The 18,297-nt window shown below is 48.2% G+C and overlaps 1 protein-coding gene and 2 non-coding genes across 3 annotated transcripts in view; all 3 read right to left on the bottom strand.

The window, feature by feature from the left end:
- The window catches only part of LOC141063274 (oocyte zinc finger protein XlCOF8.4-like), a 101,809-nt gene that overhangs the window by 75,088 nt on the left and 8,424 nt on the right, over positions 1-18,297 (bottom strand). The window lies entirely within an intron of this gene.
- Positions 8,303-8,385, bottom strand: TRNAL-CAG (transfer RNA leucine (anticodon CAG)). Its single transcript has one exon. It is a non-coding gene; the product is annotated as a tRNA-Leu (tRNA).
- Positions 15,371-15,453, bottom strand: TRNAL-CAG (transfer RNA leucine (anticodon CAG)). The gene has a single exon. It is a non-coding gene; the product is annotated as a tRNA-Leu (tRNA).

Raw genomic sequence — 18,297 nt, 5'->3', positions numbered from 1 at the left:
TCTCGGTAAAAATACTTCTGTTTCAAGTCATTATGGCTGCTTCATGACTGTCTTAAATACTCCAACTACTACCACCATCATCTTTTGCCTAGAGGCATTCATTGCGCAGATAGAAAGTCTGAGGAGCAGAGGGTTAACGCTTGGGCGGTGTTGTACTCTGTCTCTGAATTTAAAGGCAAAATCTTCTAGATTAAATCATGACTGAAAGAGCCAGAGCAAGATCACGCGGAAGAGCAGGACTCGCAACTACTGAAGGCTGCTGTTCCTGGGCCGCAATCTGAAAATCCATTACCTACTAATACTGAACTGGTTGGATGATGACGTAAAAAAGGAGCCCCTGCACTTTCTGTAACGGAGATTTTGACATTTCGGCTGCATTTCAAGAGGTGTCAATTGGAGAGCGTGGTGGTCATAGATGTGACTTCTACACCACCACATGAGCTGCTGCCTCTCCACCAGCTGAGGCACCGCACCCTCGACCTTCTGTCTCATCCCCATTATCCTGTAGAATGTTAGTCCACAAGGACAAGGTCCTCTACTCTCTGTACCAGTCTGTCATTGTAAATTTGTTTACTGTAAACGATATCTATTACTTTGTATGTAACCTCTTCTCATGTACAGAACCATGGAATTAATGGCGCTATATAAATAAATAATTATAATAATACTATATGGGTGTTTCCACTAGACAAACCATCCAACATGTTATTGAATCAAAATCGTTTTTCTGACAACTCTGTTCAGCTGTGCACAAACTGTCAAATTGGTAGCTAGATCCCAGTGGGTCTTGGCACAGTGTCATGTTGACTACAGTCCACAGATGTTATCTAGATCACTAATCTCACCTCTACTTTACCAGCACGATGAATTAATAGGAAAAGCACGTGGTATTGATGGTGCTGTTGTTTTCTTGCCAAAGAAACTCAATAAGATCAATGAGGTGGTTAGCCGCACACGGAATGGAGAAATAGTAAAGATGACAATTCGTTTCACATTTGAGTTAAAACACACTTCACCAACTTGCTTTCACTTTTACATTAGATTCCGAAGCCTTTAAGAAAAAGATGAATATATTGTGAAGCAAATAGGTATGAATAATTATTATCACCCAAATGATGTTACATATGTCAGAACATACCCAGCCTATCAGTGGGGAAATGATTTACCACCGAAATTTTGAAGTATGAGACTAGTGTCATCTTGTGGATTGATATGAGCCACAAAGTCCTTCAAAGTGAAAGTGTTCTGGATGTAATGTACAATTTTCTCTTGAAAATTGGAAGAACATGCCTTCTATGATTTTTGCATTAAAGAACTGATTGGCCAGATATGTACGCAGTCAGGATGACCGTGCTGCGGGTACCTGTGCTGTGCCGGGTTCGGAACTGTCAAGGCTGCGTTTCCCGAGGGAAGTAATAGGGGAATGGACAGGCTCCATTACCCAGGAAGAGGGGGCATGTATAGACAGGGAACGTGGTCGGAAGCTGAGGGAAAAAAACACAAAGCAGGAGTGAGTCCCCAGCTGTGAGCGTGTGAGCAGCAAGGGGGGTAGTGCACAATGCACTCGAAGTGCCGACGCTGCAGCGAACTGCAGCAGACAGACCCTGTGACCTAGAGGCAGGGGGCCAGCTTAAGAGAAAGGGCACGACAGCAGAGATTTTTGGTGTGGACAAGCAGCGCAGAGGAGGCTGAGCGGCGTGCTCTGTCCTTAGAGCACAGGCACCGCAAAGGACTTCCCGTCAGCTCCTGCCAATACAGTTGTGGCCAAAAGTATTGACACCCCTGCAATTCTGTCAGATAATACTCGGTTTCTTCCTGAAAATGATTGCAATCACAAATTCTTTGGTATTATCTTCATTTAATTTGTCCTAAATGAAAAAACACAAAAGAGAATGAAGCAAAAAGGAAAACATTGATCATTTCACACAAAACTCCAAAAATGGGCCAGACAAAAGTATTGGCACCCTCAGCCTAATACTTGGTTAGACAACCTTTAGCGAAAATAACTGCGACCAACCGCTTCCAGTAATCATCAATGAGTTTCTTACAATGCTCTGCTGGAATTTTAGACCATTCTTCTTTGGCAAACTGCTCCAGGTCCCTGATATTTGAAGGGTGCCTTCTCCAAACTGCCATTTTTAGATCTCTCCACAGGTGTTCCATGGGATTCAGGTCTGGACTCATTGCTGGCCACCTTAGAAGTCTCCAGTGCTTTCTCAAACCATTTTCTAGTGCTTTTTGAAGTGTGTTTTGGGTCATTGTCCTGCTGGAAGACCCATGACCTCTGAGGGAGACCCAGCTTTCTCACACTGGGCCCTACATTATGCTGCAAAATTTGTTGGTAGTCTTCAGACTTCATAATGCCATGCACACGGTCAAGCAGTACAGTGCCAGAGGCAGCAAAGCAACCCCAAAACATCAGAGAACCTTCGCCATGTTTGACTGTAGGGACCGTGTTCTTTTCTTTGAATGCCTCTTTTTTCTCCTGTAAACTCTATGTTGATGCCTTTGCCCAAAAAGCTCTACTTTTGTCTCATCTGACCAGAGAACATTCTTCCAAAACGTTTTAGGCTTTTTCAGGTAAGTTTTGGCAAACTCGTCTCGGGGTAAGAAGTGGGGTCTTCCTGGGTCTCCTACCATACAGTCCCTTTTTATTCAGACGCCGATGGATAGTACGGGTTGACACTGTTGTACCCTCGGACTGCAGGGCAGCTTGAACTTGTTTGGATGTTAGTCGAGGTTCTTTATCCAACATCCGCACAATCTTGGGTTGAAATCTCTTGTCTATTTTTCTTTTCCGTCCACATCTAGGGAGGTTAGCCACAGTGCCATGGGCTTTAAACTTCTTGATGACACTGCGCACGGTAGACACAGGAACATTCAGGTCTTTAGAGATGGACTTGTAGCCTTGAGATTGCTCATGCTTCCTCACAATTTGGTTTCTCAAGTCCTCAGACAGTTCTTTGGTCTTCTTTCTTTTCTCCATGCTCAATGTGGTACACACAAGGACACAGGACAGAGGTTGAGCCAACTTTAATCCATGTCAACTGGCTGCAAGTGTGATTTAGTTATTGCCAACACCTGTTAGGTGCCACAGGTAAGTTACAGGTGCTGTTAATTACACAAATTAGAGAAGCATCACATGATTTTTCGAACAGTGCCAATACTTTTGTCCACCCTCTTTATGTTTGGTGTGGAATTATATCCAATTTGGCTTTAGGACAATTCTTTTTGTGTTTTTTCATTTAAGACAAATTAAATGAAGATAATAATAACAAAGAATTTGTGTTTGCAATCATTTTCAGGAAGAAACTGAGTATTTGACAGAATTGCAGGGGTGTCAATACTTTTGGCCACAACTGTAAAAGTGGTACTGCCATTTAGCGAGGTGCCGTGTGCCCAGTGACCGCCAGAGAGCGAGTCACCGTGCACTCCTTGACCATGAGTACAGCACACATGCGCAGTAGAGAGAGCCAGTTCATGCCACATGTTCAGTGTGTCTGTCTTCTAAAGCTAAGTTTTGCTCTGTTATTGTTCTATGAGATTTTGTCTGATTTGCTTAGTTTTGTGTTCAGGCAGCCCCGACTGGGGCTTTGCTGAATTTCCATTTTTGTCCCTGATCGGTTAAATCTCTTTTGCTCTGTCTTCAGAATATATCGGAGTGCTGATATAGGGATTTTGAAGTCTAGTGACTTCAGGGCCGTTTTTCCTATCAGACGTGTTGGGACATTTTTTGGTAGGGTTTTTGTGGATTGCAGCCAGCATCTTTTCTGTCCTTTCCTATCTAGTTAGTTGGGCCCCATCGTTTGCTCTGCCTTTCTTTCTGTCTGTGTTTGTGTTTTCACCGACAATACATGTTGGGGGCTGTCTATTGCTTTGGGGTCTGCTCTGGGGCAGTTTAGATTTCCCCTTTCTTTCTTTAGGCTTATTTAGTTCTTCGGCTGTGAAGAGGCGTCTAGGACCACCGTAGGAACGCTCCACGGCTACTGTTAGTTGTGAATAGGATCAGGGGTCTGCAATCCGCTAGCTACCAACCTCTCCGGTTTTCTGGACATAGCTTGCATTTTTGTTTTTTCCTCCGGTGACTCATTCATAACACATAAGTATCCATACAACCTCGGAGACCGGGCCCCGGCCTTGCGCTGAGAACCTATAGGCAGGGTTCCTCTTCCAACCCACAACTCCTCTCTGTTCTCTACTCCTTCGTTCCGTACTGTTCTTTCTCTCTCTAATGGAAGCTTAGGTTGCAGTTCTACATCTTTCTCCTTGTTCCTTTCCCATGCCAGCTGTCTCAGATCACTAAGGCAGCTGCAGCACTCCTTCTTCCTTCCCTCTTGGACCCATCCTCAGACTCTCCTGACTGACTGTCCTTCTTTTGCCTGACCTCCCGCCAGACTGACCTGTAATCCTACACTTTCCCACTCTTTTATGTATCTCAACTCCACCCACCTCCCAGCACATCTCGTGTTATAAAGCCAGGAACCACGAAAGGTGCTCTGCTACCCTCTAAGCATGAAGCCGCAATGTGGTCCTGCTGAACTATCCTGTGTGTGGGATGCAGGTGTTGGAGTGAGGAAAGGAGTTCCCAACTTACCTAGGCGGTGGGGCACTACACCTTAGGAGAAGGTGCAGTACCTCTGTGGCAACAGCCTCAGGGGCGCCACACTTGCGTTCCATGGACTGGGGTGTGGACAACTGAACGCTGCGGTGGGACAAGGATGTGGACGTGCTTGTTAATGGTGCTAGTTGAGTTTTTGTGCAACTACAGATGCAGTGAAATTTAGAATTAGCCTGCACACTGTGAGAATTAAAGTGAGGGGCTGGGGTAATGGACCATATAGGCCCTAGACCAGGATAAGGCCGGGGACACACATGCAAGAAACTCACGATTCTCGTGCGAGTCTCTCGCATGAACACCGGGCACTGCCGCCGACACTCGGACCAGAGTGTGCAGTATGTATTTCTATGCAGCCGCAAGCTCTGGTCCGAATGCCAGCGGCAGTGCCGGGTGTTCATGCATAAATAGAAAAGATTTATTGGGGTTTTCACAAGGGAGCGATAATTTACAATGTGAGGAAGCAACTACAGTTGTTGATGTTTTCACCCCGCCGGGGTCTTAATCATAATGTTGCTCCATCATAATTAATTATTTTTATCATTCTATTTTATGTTTTGATTATTTTTTGTTTTTTTTGTATATAGCATTGCAATTTACCCCTTGGGGCTGTGGTACTACCTTATATACACCGACCCGTGTATAAGCCGACCCCCTAATTTTGTCACAAAAAAACTTATTGACTCGCGTATAAGCCGAGGGTGCACAGTGAGTGGCCCCAGATAATGCTGCACAGTGAGTGGCCCTAGTTATGCTGCACAGTGAGTGGCCCCAGATAATGCTGCACAGTGAGTGGCCCCAATTATGCTGCACAGTGAGTGGCCTCAGATAATTCTGCACAGTGTGTGGCCCCAGATAATGCTGCACAGTGAGTGGCCCCAGATAATGCTGCACAGTGAGTGGCCCCAGATAATGCTGCACAGTGAGTGGCCCCAGATAATGCTGCACAGTGAGTGGCCCCAGATAATGCTGCACAGTGAGTGGCCCCAGATAATGCTGCACAGTGAGTGGCCCCAGATAATGCTGCACAGTGAGTGGCCCCAGATAATGCTGCACAGTGAGTGGCCCCAGATAATGCTGCACAGTGAGTGGCCCCAGATAATGCTACACAGTGAGTGGTCCCAGATAATGCTGCACAGTGTGTGGCCCCAGATAATGCTGCACAGTGTGTGGCCCCAGATAATGCTGCACAGTGAGTGGCCCCAGTTATGCTGCATAGTGAGTGGCCCCAGATAATGCTGCACAGTGTGTGGCCCCAGATAATGCTGCACAGTGAGTCGCCCCAGTTATGCTGCATAGTGAGTGGCCCCAGATAATGCTGCACAGTGTGTGGCCCCAGATAATGCTGCACAGTGAGTGGCCCCAGATAATGCTGCACAGTGAGTGGCCCCAGTTATGCTGCATAGTGAGTGGCCCCAGATAATGCTGCACAGTGAGTGGCCCCAGATAATGCTGCACAGTGAGTGGCCCCAGATAATGATACACAGTGAGTGGCCCCAGATAATGCTGCACAGTGAGTGGACCCAGATAATGCTGCACAGTGAGAGGCCCATATAATGCTGCACAGTGAGTGGCCCCAGATAATGAGGACAGCGAGTGGCCCCAGATATTGCTACACAGTGAGTGGCCACAGATAATGCTGCACAGTGACTGGCCCCAGATAATGCTGCACAGTGAGTGGCCCCAGATAATGCTGCACAGTGAGTGGCCCCAGATAATGCTGAACAGTGAGTGGCCCCAGATAATGCTACACAGTGAGTGGCCCCAGATAATGCTGCACAATGAGTGGCCCCAGATAATGCTGCACAGTGAGTGACCACAGATAATGCTGCACAGTGAGTGGCCCCAGTTATCTGCACAGTGAGTGGCCCCAGTTATGCTGCACAGTGAGTGGCCCCAGATAATGCTGCACAGTGAGTGGCCCCAGATAATGCTGTACAGTGACTGGCCCCAGATAATGCTGTACAGTGACTGGCCCCAGATAATGCTGTACAGTGACTGGCCCCAGATAATGCTGCACAGTGACTGGCCCCAGATAATGCTGCACAGTGGGTGGCCCCAGATAATGCTGCACAGTGAGTGGCCCCAGTTATGTTGCACAGTGAGTGGCCCCAGCTTTGCTGCACAGTGAGTGGCCCCAACATGTTGCTGCTGCCGCTGCCTCCGATACAAGAAAAAAAAATTGTATAGTCACCTACATAGTTACTACAGCCTGAGCCAAGTACTGCTGACTATCCAACAAGTTTGGGCATGTCAACTGAATGCAGGGAAAAAGAAACTAAACCAAAACTGAAACCAAGCTAGAAGTGTGGAATTAAAGGGGCAGTATGAACAAAATGTGGAGGCTATTAATAGTTTATACAATTAAGACATGCTGCTTTTAAACACCTACCTATTGCCATATAGTAAAACAAAAAAGATTTTTACTTACTTTGGGGTCCCCCCCTCACCCTGGCGTTAGATCGTTGCCCCTACTTTCGTCCGTGTAACTATGGGCGCACATGCACACTGCTCTCACTTCTCATTTTAATCGTGATTTATATTAAAAAAAAACCTTTTGATTTAAATCAGTGATTTAAATCATGATTTAAATCGGCGTGATTTAAATCAATCCACCCTGAGCAGCACCCTTGTTCGTTGGGTGAATTGACCTTTTATGGGAGCCCGACGTACTCACTAAATTGTCCCTATCCCTAAGTTTTTTTGGATGCAGATTGCTCTCACACAAGTGTTTTTTTGATTTGGAAAAGAAAGAAATGAGGATGGAGAATCAAAACATTAAGGCTAAAAAATATACTCACACATATATACACCAACTGTATAGACACACATATAAATATTTATGGTGTATACATTAGGCTATAAGACCTGGAGACTGTTATTACACATGCTGCCACTAGGTTTATTTTCTTTTCTTAAAACAAAAAAAAAAAACTGTCGCTGTCAGGAGTGGGATTCGAACCCACGCCTCCACGTGGTGACTGCAGACGCTGAACACGCTCCCTGGTGCACAACAGCTTGCACCTCCAGGGACCAGTACTGCTGCTGTCAAGGAGTGGGGTTTGAACCCACGCCTCCACATGTGGTGACTGCAGACGGTTAACACGCTCCCTGGTGCGCAACAGCTTGCACCTCCAGGGACCAGTACTGCTGCTGTCAGGAGTGGGATTCGAACCCACGCCTCCACGTGGTGACTGCAGACGCTGAACACGCTCCCTGGTGCACAACAGCTTGCACCTCCAGGGACCAGTACTGCTGCTGTCAAGGAGTGGGATTTGAACCCACACCTCCACATGTGGTGACTGCAGACGGTTAACACGCTCCCTGGTGCGCAACAGCTTGCACCTCCAGGGACCAGTACTGCTGCTGTCAGGAGTGGGATTCGAACCCACGCCTCCACGGGAGACTGTTATTACACATGCTGCCACTAGGTTTATTTTCTTTTCTTTAAAAAAAAAAAAAAAAAACTGTCGCTGTCAGGAGTGGGATTCGAACCCACGCCTCCACGTGGTGACTGCAGACGCTGAACACGCTCCCTGGTGCACAACAGCTTGCACCTCCAGGGACCAGTACTGCTGCTGTCAAGGAGTGGGATTTGAACCCACGCCTCCACATGTGGTGACTGCAGACGCTTAACACGCTCCCTGGTGCACAACAGCTTGCACCTCCAGGGACCAGTACTGCTGCTGTCAGGAGTGGGATTCGAACCCACGCCTCCACGGGAGACTGCAACCTGAACACAGTGCCTTAGACCACTAGGCCATCCTGACTGCTGACATTGACATGCTCCCTGGTGACACAAGAGTTTGCACCACCAGGGACTTCAGTACAGATCTGCTGTCCAAATCAGACATTGGGGCCCCTGGTGGGACTTCTGGCAAAGCCAGAGGGGACATTGGGATGTCATTTGAAAGCTAATTACCAGACTGAGGTGAGGGAGCAGTTCTTGGGGCTGTGTGGTGCTCTGTTGGGCATTTGTGCACCCTCAAGCCTGCACCACAAGGACCACTTTTATCCATGGACAGCCAGGCTCTGACCCCCTGAATTCAAATTCCATTTGGAGCAGGGGGACAAGTGATGTTGCTGTATGTAGGTGGCCTCCTGGATGATGTTCCTGCCAAGCTTGATTTGCCTGACCCCTTCTGCAGAGTAGTTAAGGGGATTGAGAACCCCCAAGACTGCCCCAGACTGAAAATGTCTTTTCAAATCTGCTGTCCAAATCAGACATTGGGGCCTCTGGTAAAGCCAGAGGGGACATTGGGATGTCATTTGAAAGCTAATTACCAGCTTCTTTTTCATTACTTTAGTTCTGCAGACAGATGGTAAACGCCATTGTCTGTAAAGACCCCGTTACACACTGCGATATCGCTAGCAATATTTTTGAACCCCTCTCCATAATCTTTGAAAATTCTTGGAGAACAGGAGAAGAGCCAGAAGACTGGAGAAGAGCAAATGTTGTTCCTATCTTCAAAAAGGGGAAGAAGGTGGACCCAGGCAACTATAGGCCGGTGAGTCTGACTTCTATACCAGGAAAGATCTTTGAACAAATTATTAAACAACATGTATGTCAATACCTGGATAAGAATGAAGTGATTAAACAGAGTCAGCATGGGTTTCTAACTAATAAGTCATGTCAGACTAACTTAATTTCCTTCTATGACGGTATCACTGATTGGGTGGATCAAGGAAATGCTGTAGATATAGTATATCTTGACTTCAGCAAAGCATTTGACAAAGTCTCTCATACAATCCTTATTGAAAAAATGACTAAGTATGGAATGGACAAGGCAACTGTTAGGTGGATTCATAACTGGCTTAGTGATCGGACCCAAAGAGTGGTCGTAAATGGCTGCACATCCAGTTGGAAGAATGTCTCAAGTGGGGTACCACAGGGCTCTGTCCTGGGCCCTGTATTGTTCAACATCTTTATCAACGATTTAGATGAAGGAATTGAGGGTAAACTGATTAAATTTGCTGATGACACAAAGCTAGGAGGGATAGCTAATACTAGAGAAGAGAGAGAGAGGATTCAAAAAGATTTAAATAAACTGGAGAAGTGGGCAGCAACTAACAGAATGGTTTTTAACAGGGAGAAATGCAAAGTACTACATCTGGGCAATAAAAATGAAAAAAGCATATATAGAATGGGAGGAATAGGGCTAAGTGACAGCACATGTGAAAAAGACTTGGGTATACTAATAGATCACAGACTGAATATGAGTCAACAGTGTGATGCAGCAGCAAAAAAGGCAAATGCAATTCTAGGATGTATTAACAGAAGCATACAGTCTAGATCACGTGAAGTCATTATTTCCCTCTACTCCTCTTTGGTCAGACCTCATCTGGAATATTGTGTCCAGTTTTGGGCACCACATTTTAAAAAAGACATCAACAAACTGGAGCAAGTTCAGAAAAGAGCGACCAGAATGGTGACCGGTCTGCAAACCCTGTCTTATGAGGAAAGGTTGCAGGATTTGGGAATGTTTAGTTTGCAAAAGAGAAGACTGAGAGGAGACTTAATAGCTGTCTACAAATATCTAAAGGGCTGTCACATTGTAGAAGGATCAACTTTATTCTCATTTGCACAAGGAAAGACTAGAAGCAATGGGATGAAACTGAATGGGAAGAGACACAGATTAGATATTAGAAAAAACTTTTTGACAGTTAGAGTGATCAATGAGTGGAACAGGCTGCCACGAGAAGTGGTGAGTTCTCCTTCAATGGAAGTCTTCAAACAGAGGCTGGACAGACATCTGACTGGGATGATTTAGCGAATCCTGCTTTGAGCAGGGGGTTGGACCAGATGGCCCAGGAGGTCCCTTCCAACTCTACGATTCTATATTGCTGTAAAGTCACCGATTTTGTGACGTTGCAGCGATATTGCTAGCGATATCCCTGCATGTGATACTTACCTCCGACCGGCTCCCCCGCTGGTTATCACTGATCGCGCGAGAAGCTCCTGGTCCATTCCTCGTCGGCCACTTCCTGCTGGGCTTCCTGTGGCGCCCAGGGCGGGAGGACGCAGGATCGCCGCGTCTGGCAGGTAAGTAGCGATCCCCGTCCCCAGCAATGTCGCTGGTGAGATCTGCCTGTGTAGCAGCTCACTAGCGACCACCTAGCGATGCACCAGCGATCCTGACCGCATCATATCGCTAGTCGGGATCGCTGGTGCATCGCTAGGTGTAACGGTACCCTAAGTGTTACAATGAGTCACTTCTAACTGGCTAGATAGAAAAGTTGCAGACTCTGTAATCTCAGGATAAATTACCGTATTTTTCGGACTACAAGATGCAACGGACCATAAGAACACCCCAATTTTCAGTAGGAAAATAGGGGGAAAAAAAATAATGTGTCAAATGGGGGTCCGTCTTACAGTCCGAATTCAGCTTACCTGGGAAGGGATCTGGCACAGGTGAAGTAGTCACAGGGGTCATTCAGTGGTCCAGGCTCGTGCGGTGGCGGCTCTGTGCTAGGGCAGGTTGGTTGTGCTGGGGCAGCTGCGCTGGGGGAGAGGCAGCTGCGCTGAGGCAGGGACAGCAGCAGCGCTGGGGCAGGGGCAGCAGCAGCGCTGGGGCAGGGGCAGCAGCAGCGCTGGGGCAGGGGCAGCAGCAGCGCTGGGGCAGGGGCAGCAGCAGCGCTGAGGCAGGGGCAGCAGCAGCGCTGAGGCAGGGGCAGCAGCAGCGCTGAGGCAGGGGCAGCAGCAGCGCTGGGGCAGGGGCAGATGCGCTGGGGCAGGGGCAGATGCGCTGGGGCAGGGGCAGCTGTGCTGGGGCAGGTGGGCTCTGTGGTGGTGGCAGCGGGCGGCGCTCTGCGGTGCGGTGGTGGCAGCGGGCTGTGCTCCGGTACAGGGACGGCGGCTCCGCCGCGATTTCTTCGCAGCCCGGAGGCCCCCGCACTTCCCTTGCTGGCCGCCGCCATGTTGCAGTGGCCTCCGGGAGCATGGACGCCGGAAAGAATCTGCCGCAGACCTCAAAATTTGGAATCTCATTTTCAAAAGTGAGAGCCGGCTAATGGTGCCAAAAATGAGAGCAATAGCTTTAACAACCGGTTCCACCGAACCGGGGAGAACCCGCTGAATCCCACCCCTGGCTGCGCCCCGAGGGCTCATAGTGCTGCGCTGTGTGGAGTGGGATTCGAACCCACGCCTCCACGTGGTGACTGCAGACGCTGAACACGCTCCCTGGTGCACAACAGCTTGCACCTCCAGGGACCAGTACTGCTGCTGTCAGGAGTGGGATTCGAACCCACGCCTCTACGGGAGACTGCCCCGAGGGCTCATAGTGCTGCGCTGTGTGGTGCGGGGTGGGCAGGGTCAGCGCTGCGCCCCCAGGGCTCATAGTGCTCCGCTGTGTGGTGCGGGGTGGGTGGGGTCAGCGCTGCGCCCCCAGGGCTTATAGCGCTGCGCTGTGTGGTGCGGCGTGGGCGGGGTCAGCGCTGCACCCCCAGGGCTCATAGTGCTCCGCTGTGTGGTGCGGGGTCATCTCCCATCTCCTCCCTGGCTCTGTGCTGCTGTGTAAGATCGCTTAGTGGTGGGGGAGGGGCGGCAGTGACTGGCCGGTGGGCAGGGTCACTGTGCTATGGGAACCAAGATCCGGCCTGCATAGAAGGTGGAAGAGGGAGGAGTCGTGTGACACGCCGAGCTGCCTGTGACTCATCCCCTGGCTCGGGGGGCGGAGTCAGCGCCGTGCAGCACACAAACAGTCTCTCCCTGGCTTGCAGTACAGTGAGGCTGGGGGATGGGCGGCCGGGCTCTGTGTCACGTGGCTCCGAGCCCACCCCCTGCTTTCTCGGTCTAACTGCAGCAACAATGACGTCACCTGAGCGCCAGATTTGAACCTTGGAGCTGCCGGCCGGTAACTGTATGCCTGTATGGGGTCAGCTGTGGGGGGAGGCAGGGGGTCCCTGCAGAGTGTATGGGGTCAGCTGTGGGGGGCACTGCGGGTAGACAGGGGGTCCCTGCAGAGTGTATGGGGTCAGCTGTGGGGGGCACTGCGGGTAGACAGGGGGTCCCTGCAGAGTGTATGGGGTCAGCTGTGGGGGGCACTACGGGGGAGACAGGGGGTCCCTGCAGAGTGTATGGGGTCAGCTGTGGGGGGCACTGCGTGGGAGACAGGGGGTCCCTGCAGAGTGTTTGGGGTCAGCTGTGGGGGGCACTGCGTGGGAGACAGGTGGTCCCTGCAGGGGGAGGTGAGGACAGTGTATGGGCACAGCTGTGGGGGGCATGGCGGGGTACAGGCGTTCCCTGTGGGGTAGGGGAGGGTTAGGGGGGCTGTGTTGTCACTCTGCTGTGAACACTAATTATGAATGCAATATTTCCCTTATTAATTATTGTTTTTTTATTTCTCTGTCTCTCAGTAGGTAACACTTGGGGCAGTCGCCCGCTCTCTGTGTGTCTGCTGGCAATATACGCTCGTAGAAAAAGGGGTTAATGTACCAGTACAATTCATAGGACTTAATTTTTATTCTATGTCAAAATTCAATAATTTCCTTTTCCCTTTTTTTTCCAATAGGTAACAAGGCATCGTGGACACTAAACTGGCTCAAGAACTGGCGGGACAAGGACACCAAGTTTGCCTAATGGACGACATCGCTATGGAGGAACACAGCTCTCCGGCCACCATCATCATGTGGAGCAGCTAAGCCTCTTCATCCTCGGTTTGGGTAAGTGACAATCCATGTATGTATGGTCTAAGGAGCGGTCATGGCACATGTACATACATGTATGTGTAAACATGTATATACAGTCAGCTGTCATGGCACTCGGGAAGTCACACCAGGGGGCTGTGTGGCCCTGTAGGCCTCTACACCACCACACAGCCTCCCGCAACCCGCTCTACAGCACCACACAGCCTCCCGCAGCCCCGTCTACACCACCACACTTCCTCCTCCAGCCTCTGTCTCCCCCCTCCAGTCCCTGACGCCCCGCCCTCCAGCCTCCTTCCTAATTTAGAGCTTTTGGTTTTTTTTATCAGCATAAATTGTCATTTAAGAAACGATTGTCCATTCAAGAAGAGATTTGTGTTGGCAGATTATCCTAGGAAAGCGTGTTAGATGATAATAATCGTGCTGCCCATCTCACCCGACGAGCAAGCAGCACCAGGGTGGATAAAAATCTTGAATTTTTTAAAAAAATCAAAAAAAATTCAGATTTTTTTGATTTAAATCAGATTTTTTTGATTTAAATCATTTGATTGCAGTTTTCATAATGTGATTTCAAACGGCAAACAAGTCCTTGGATATCCTTTTGACAGTATTTGCACTTTGCTCTTGCACCTTTCTTTCCAAGATCTGCTGCTGGCATCTCAACAAAATGAACCCAAATAGGGTCTCTCTTACGACCTGCTGCCATGGCTCACACAGATCACTTATGAAGTTTGATTGTTACTACAGCCTGAGCCAAGCACTGCTGATGTTACTACAGCCTGAGCCAAGTACTGCTGACTATCCAACAAGTTTGGGCATGTCAACTGAATGCAGGGAAAAAGAAACTAAACCAAAACTGAAACCATGCTAGAAGTGTGGAATTAAAGGGGCAGTATGAACAAAATGTGGAGGCTATTAATAGTTTATACAATTAAGACATGCTGCTTTTAAACACCTACCTATTGCCATATAGTAAAACAAAAAAGATTTTTACTTACTTTGGGGTCCCCCCCTCACCCTGGCGTTAGATCGTTGCCCCTACTTTCGTCCGTGTAACTATGGGCGCACATGCACACTGCTCTCACTTCTCATTTTAATCGTGATTTATATTAAAAAAAAACCTTTTGATTTAAATCAGTGATTTAAATCATGATTAAAATCATGATTTAAATCGATCCGATTTAAATAGAAAAAAATCTTTTGATTTAAATCGTGATTTAAATCGACGTGATTTAAATCAATCCACCCTGAGCAGCACCCTTGTTCATTGGGTGAATTGACCTTTTAAGGGAGCCCGACGTACTCACTAAATTGTCCCTATCCCTAAGTTTTTTTGGATGCAGATTGCTCTCACACAAGTGTTTTTTTGATTTGGAAAAGAAAGAAATGAGGATGGAGAATCAAAACTTTAAGGCTAAAAAATATACTCACACATATATACACCAACTGTATAGACACACATATAAATATTTATGGTGTATACATTAGGCTATAAGACCTGGAGACTGTTATTACACATGCTGCCACTAGGTTTATTTTCTTTTCTTTAAAAAAAAACAAAAAAAAAAACTGTCGCTGTCAGGAGTGGGATTCGAACCCACGCCTCCACGTGGTGACTGCAGACGCTGAACACGCTCCCTGGTGCACAACAGCTTGCACCTCCAGGGACCAGTACTGCTGCTGTCAAGGAGTGGGATTTGAACCCACGCCTCCACATGTGGTGACTGCAGACGGTTAACACGCTCCCTGGTGCGCAACAGCTTGCACCTCCAGGGACCAGTACTGCTGCTGTCAGGAGTGGGATTCGAACCCACGCCTCCACGGGAGACTGTTATTACACATGCTGCCACTAGGTTTATTTTCTTTTCTTTAAAAAAAAAACAAAAAAAAAACTGTCGCTGTCAGGAGTGGGATTCGAACCCACGCCTCCACGTGGTGACTGCAGACGCTGAACACGCTCCCTGGTGCACAACAGCTTGCACCTCCAGGGACCAGTACTGCTGCTGTCAAGGAGTGGGATTTGAACCCACGCCTCCACATGTGGTGACTGCAGACGCTTAACACGCTCCCTGGTGCACAACAGCTTGCACCTCCAGGGACCAGTACTGCTGCTGTCAGGAGTGGGATTCGAACCCACGCCTCCACGGGAGACTGCAACCTGAACACAGTGCCTTAGACCACTAGGCCATCCTGACTGCTGACATTGACATGCTCCCTGGTGACACAAGAGTTTGCACCACCAGGGACTTCAGTACAGATCTGCTGTCCAAATCAGACATTGGGGCCCCTGGTGGGACTTCTGGCAAAGCCAGAGGGGACATTGGGATGTCATTTGAAAGCTAATTACCAGACTGAGGTGAGGGAGCAGTTCTTGGGGCTGTGTGGTGCTCTGTTGGGCATTTGTGCACCCTCAAGCCTGCACCACAAGGACCACTTTTATCCATGGACAGCCAGGCTCTGACCCCCTGAATTCAAATTCCATTTGGAGCAGGGGGACAAGTGATGTTGCTGTATGTAGGTGGCCTCCTGGATGATGTTCCTGCCAAGCTTGATTTGCCTGACCCCTTCTGCAGAGTAGTTAAGGGGATTGAGAACCCCCAAGACTGCCCCAGACTGAAAATGTCTTTTCAAATCTGCTGTCCAAATCAGACATTGGGGCCTCTGGTAAAGCCAGAGGGGACATTGGGATGTCATTTGAAAGCTAATTACCAGCTTCTTTTTCATTACTTTAGTTCTGCAGACAGATGGTAAACGCCATTGTCTGTAAAGACCCCGTTACACACTGCGATATCGCTAGCAATATTTTTGAACCCCTCTCCATAATCTTTGAAAATTCTTGGAGAACAGGAGAAGTGCCAGAAGACTGGAGAAGAGCAAATGTTGTTCCTATCTTCAAAAAGGGGAAGAAGGTGGACCCAGGCAACTATAGGCCGGTGAGTCTGACTTCTATACCAGGAAAGATCTTTGAACAAATTATTAAACAACATGTATGTCAATACCTGGATAAGAATGAAGTGATTAAACAGAGTCAGCATGGGTTTCTAACTAATAAGTCATGTCAGACTAACTTAATTTCCTTCTATGACGGTATCACTGATTGGGTGGATCAAGGAAATGCTGTAGATATAGTATATCTTGACTTCAGCAAAGCATTTGACAAAGTCTCTCATACAATCCTTATTGAAAAAATGACTAAGTATGGAATGGACAAGGCAACTGTTAGGTGGATTCATAACTGGCTTAGTGATCGGACCCAAAGAGTGGTCGTAAATGGCTGCACATCCAGTTGGAAGAATGTCTCAAGTGGGGTACCACAGGGCTCTGTCCTGGGCCCTGTATTGTTCAACATCTTTATCAACGATTTAGATGAAGGAATTGAGGGTAAACTGATTAAATTTGCTGATGACACAAAGCTAGGAGGGATAGCTAATACTAGAGAAGAGAGAGAGAGGATTCAAAAAGATTTAAATAAACTGGAGAAGTGGGCAGCAACTAACAGAATGGTTTTTAACAGGGAGAAATGCAAAGTACTACATCTGGGCAATAAAAATGAAAAAAGCATATATAGAATGGGAGGAATAGGGCTAAGTGACAGCACATGTGAAAAAGACTTGGGTATACTAATAGATCACAGACTGAATATGAGTCAACAGTGTGATGCAGCAGCAAAAAAGGCAAATGCAATTCTAGGATGTATTAACAGAAGCATACAGTCTAGATCACGTGAAGTCATTATTTCCCTCTACTCCTCTTTGGTCAGACCTCATCTGGAATATTGTGTCCAGTTTTGGGCACCACATTTTAAAAAAGACATCAACAAACTGGAGCAAGTTCAGAAAAGAGCGACCAGAATGGTGACCGGTCTGCAAACCCTGTCTTATGAGGAAAGGTTGCAGGATTTGGGAATGTTTAGTTTGCAAAAGAGAAGACTGAGAGGAGACTTAATAGCTGTCTACAAATATCTAAAGGGCTGTCACATTGTAGAAGGATCAACTTTATTCTCATTTGCACAAGGAAAGACTAGAAGCAATGGGATGAAACTGAATGGGAAGAGACACAGATTAGATATTAGAAAAAACTTTTTGACAGTTAGAGTGATCAATGAGTGGAACAGGCTGCCACGAGAAGTGGTGAGTTCTCCTTCAATGGAAGTCTTCAAACAGAGGCTGGACAGACATCTGACTGGGATGATTTAGCGAATCCTGCTTTGAGCAGGGGGTTGGACCAGATGGCCCAGGAGGTCCCTTCCAACTCTACGATTCTATATTGCTGTAAAGTCACCGATTTTGTGACGTTGCAGCGATATTGCTAGCGATATCCCTGCATGTGATACTTACCTCCGACCGGCTCCCCCGCTGGTTATCACTGATCGCGCGAGAAGCTCCTGGTCCATTCCTCGTCGGCCACTTCCTGCTGGGCTTCCTGTGGCGCCCAGGGCGGGAGGACGCAGGATCGCCGCGTCTGGCAGGTAAGTAGCGATCCCCGTCCCCAGCAATGTCGCTGGTGAGATCTGCCTGTGTAGCAGCTCACTAGCGACCACCTAGCGATGCACCAGCGATCCTGACCGCGTCATATCGCTAGTCGGGATCGCTGGTGCATCGCTAGGTGTAACGGTACCCTAAGTGTTACAATGAGTCACTTCTAACTGGCTAGATAGAAAAGTTGCAGACTCTGTAATCTCAGGATAAATTACCGTATTTTTCGGACTACAAGATGCAACGGACCATAAGAACACCCCAATTTTCAGTAGGAAAATAGGGGGAAAAAAAATAATGTGTCAAATGGGGGTCCGTCTTACAGTCCGAATTCAGCTTACCTGGGAAGGGATCTGGCACAGGTGAAGTAGTCACAGGGGTCATTCAGTGGTCCAGGCTCGTGCGGTGGCGGCTCTGTGCTAGGGCAGGTTGGTTGTGCTGGGGCAGCTGCGCTGGGGGAGAGGCAGCTGCGCTGAGGCAGGGACAGCAGCAGCGCTGGGGCAGGGGCAGCAGCAGCGCTGAGGCAGGGGCAGCAGCAGCGCTGAGGCAGGGGCAGCAGCAGCG

This window comes from Dendrobates tinctorius, unplaced genomic scaffold (genome assembly GCF_039654945.1).
Source record: "Dendrobates tinctorius isolate UK_male_01 unplaced genomic scaffold, ASM3965494v1 ptg000249l, whole genome shotgun sequence".
NCBI classification, from domain to species: Eukaryota; Metazoa; Chordata; class Amphibia; order Anura; family Dendrobatidae; genus Dendrobates; species Dendrobates tinctorius.
Note: the sequence above shows the minus strand (reverse complement) of the source record. Positions and strands in the feature narration are given on the sequence as shown.